Source organism: Frankliniella occidentalis, unplaced genomic scaffold (assembly GCF_000697945.3).
Source record: "Frankliniella occidentalis isolate FOCC.00 unplaced genomic scaffold, Focc_3.1 Scaffold267, whole genome shotgun sequence".
In the NCBI taxonomy this organism is placed as follows: Eukaryota; Metazoa; Arthropoda; class Insecta; order Thysanoptera; family Thripidae; genus Frankliniella; species Frankliniella occidentalis.
Genome location: NW_026267393.1, coordinates 361,850 through 365,295, shown reverse-complemented (window position 1 = coordinate 365,295; position 3,446 = coordinate 361,850). Strand labels below are relative to the sequence as shown.

General features: G+C 50.0%; 1 protein-coding gene across 1 annotated transcript in view; it reads left to right on the top strand.

Moving 5' to 3' along the window:
- Nucleotides 1-3,446, top strand: part of LOC127750832 (uncharacterized) — a 22,251-nt gene that overhangs the window by 1,162 nt on the left and 17,643 nt on the right. The window lies entirely within an intron of this gene.

Sequence of the window (3,446 nt, the reverse complement as noted above, 5' to 3'; positions counted from 1 at the left end):
TATTGCTGAAGCACTAAATAAATTTTATATCAATGTTGGACCTAATCTATCAAAGCAGCTACAACCAGGTATGGGCAACTGTCTAGATGCAGTAACCTGCATCTCAGATGACCTTGTTCTAAAAGAAGTTACAGAAGAGGAAATATTAAATACCATCAACAGCCTCACAAATAAGACTTCTAGCCCCAATGGGATAAATAACAAACTCTTAAAACAAACAAGTCTTAGTGTGGCCCCAGCACTCACAAAACTTATAAACTCCTCTTTCCAAGAAGGAATATTTCCCCAAGAAGCAAAATTAACTGAGGTCAAACCAATCTTTAAGTCTGGACTCTCAACCGAACCGGGAAACTACAGGCCTATTTCTATCCTATCTGCCCCATCCAGGATATCGGAAAAGTCAATGTACAAGAGACTCTTGGATCACTTGAATTCACAATATGGTTTTAGAAAGAATAAAGATGCCCAAGGGGCAATCTTTGATCTTGTTGTCAATATCCAGCATAGTCTAGATACAAATAAGAAAAGCATTGCCATATTCATTGATCTCAAGAAGGCTTTCGATACGGTAGATCATCAAATACTCCTAAAAAAATTAGAAAAGGCTGGAGTTAGGGGCCGAGCAAATGATTGGTTTGCCTCCTACCTCAATGGTAGAGCAGTGGCGGACTGGCCAGGGTGGGGAGGTGGGAAACCCCACCTGGGCCCCCGAAGGGGGCCGCGGGCCCCCCGCACCCGACCTCGGGTACCGCGGGCCCGCAGGGCCCGATCCGGCCAGGGGCCCGGCCCGGGGTTCGGCCCGAAGGGCTCTAGCGAAGGGACCGAGCCAAGGGCCCAAGTCCTAGGTGCAACGTGGGACCAGGGGCCCCGGCCTGGGCCCTAGGTTCAAGTGCCATGTGATAGTTTAGTAATCAAAAATTAACAAAAATGGTTCAGGCATGACCAGATTTTTTTTTCGCTCGCTTCGCTCGCGTTGTTTAATGTATTACAAAAGCACTGTACCTAAATCGCGTCCAAAGGAAACCTGACCACTTGTTACTTTTACAGTGTTTTTGGTACCCGTAAGCGCCTCTTAGCGCCCTCGTACCATTCTAAATTTTCGCGCTCGCTCCGCTCGCGAAATTTTCTTACAGGCGACTGATACAGTTAGTACGGCAACACGCTGGAAAATCGAATATTTAAATAAAACAGGTCAGACATGTAGAACTTGGTGTGCTTATTACGTATAGATTGCCCCTGAAAGGTAGGCAAAACCGGGCCCCCTTTCCTGATTTCCCACCCGGGCCCCTGACCACCCAGTCCGCCCCTGTGGTAGAGGTCAATATGTGAGGCTGGAAACAACTTGTAGTAGTACTCTAACAATCCTATGTGGAGTTCCACAGGGCTCCATCCTAGGACCCCTGTTGTTTCTCATATATACAAATGATGTAGTTAACCTTCCACTGCTTGGTAAACTTACGTTATTTGCTGATGACACAGTCTTATTATATGAAGGAACTGACTACAACAGCATTCAAGAAGCAGCCATACAAGATCTACAAACTCTATATAACTGGTTCTGTCTGAACAAACTCTCCTTCAATATAAAAAAAAAACTAATTATATGATTTTTCATAAGATGTCAGAGGAACCAAAGGATCTGCTTATGCTGTTGGAAGGACAAGCTTTACAGCGAACTAAAACGTTTAAATATCTTGGACTGATTCTTCATGAAACACTCAGCTGGAGTGACCATATAAACAACCTCCTGCCCAAACTCAGAGCAGTGAGTAGGCTAATCTTTCGCCTTAAAAAAGTCCTCAGCTTCGACAAATTAAAGAGCCTGTACTATGCTTATTTTCATTCACATTTAATATATATGTGCAATATATGGGGCCTGACTAATCAAATTACAGTATCAAAAATAAGAGTGCTGCAAAATGGTGTCATTAAAGGTGCCCCCACAATGAGCGCGAGGCGATGCCGGGTAGGCGATGCCGTGCAGCCAGGCCGTGCTTGCAGGCCGTGACGGCAGGTTTACCGACTTTTATGCGAATACAGCTTTACTTAGAAGATGGGAGGCGTACCCTAGTAGAATATGGCGCAAAACCGCGCTGCGCGGACTTCCGCTCGGACAGCGCGCGGCGCAATTCAGTGTTCCGGGGCTCGCCTGGACCACGCCGTTGATACGTACGACGAGCGGTCTTTGCCCGCGATGTGAGTGTGGAGTGGTAGGCGGGTCCATAATGCGCACTCCGCCTCTACTCCGCGCTGATCACGGCAGCGCACCACAGTCCGAGCCGATCGGCCGCGGCAGGCTCCTACTTCGCTGCAGCCGGCGTAGTCCGCTACGGCTCCGCCGCGTAGAGGCACGCTGAGCGCATTGTTTGTAGACTTGCGTTCGCGCGCTTCGAGGGCATTCCTGTGAGCTCGCTCCGCTGTCGGTCTGCGCCGCGGACGTTGCGTCCGCACTGTTCGGGTGGGCCGAGCGCAGCGGGGCGCTGCCGAACTCCGCCTGCCCGTGTAGTGGCAGCTCCTGCCCCCCGTCCTGCGGGCGCCGTCCGCCGCGCGGAGTCTTGGCGGACTATGTGGCGACGCATTCCGCTCTCTCCATTGCGGTGGGACTCTGCCTGGTGACTGAGCTGCAAAATCTGCCGCCCGGTTTCGTGTCGTACTGTGCAAATATAACTCGCAGCAAGGTCGCACTGCGTGCTTCGGGCGGGGCTACTTTCTAGCAATCCCGCTCCCCCTCCTGAGTGTGCAACTCCATAGTTGTGCACTTGCAGGTGTTCTATTCAGTAGGTGTGCACTTAGGGGTGTGCAACTCCGTAGTTGAACATATTCACAGTGTATGTACCACCGCGATACGCCAGTAGCCGCCTTCTAGTTTGAATGCCACAATAGTTTATCAGTGCTTTCACGGGTACGTGTACTCGAGGGTGGAAGGGTAAGAGATGGTCCACGAGTGGTTAACTTTGAAGACTGGTTTATTCGCAGACCGACAGGTGTATATCAAGGCAATAACAAGTGACGAACACTGAGTGGTGCCAACTTAGATACACAACACTGCCAAACACAGCACACGAGTCAGAAATCGTCTCCGCTCGACCGTCCTTTCACGGAGACCGTTCAAACAAATACGTGCCCCCGGGCCAGGCCGTCACTTTTCTCCACCTCTAGTCCCCGAGAGTGACTAAATTCCTTAAAATAGCACGTTCATCAAGTCCAAATGCTATAGTAAACTAATTTTTTAGCGGCCACATTGGTGGTATGCTCGGCTTCGTAAGAACGGCTTTTAAAACAGTTGAACTTTTTGGAAGACGGTGATTATACATCACAAAAGGCAAAACAAAAAGCCCTCCTGCCGCGTTGCCGCGGCATTCTTTTTGTCTATGGTGGCATTGCCCTCCGGGGCCCCGTGAGGGATGCATCCTTGTTGTGGCGGAGCGTGGCCGGGCCAGGTCAGC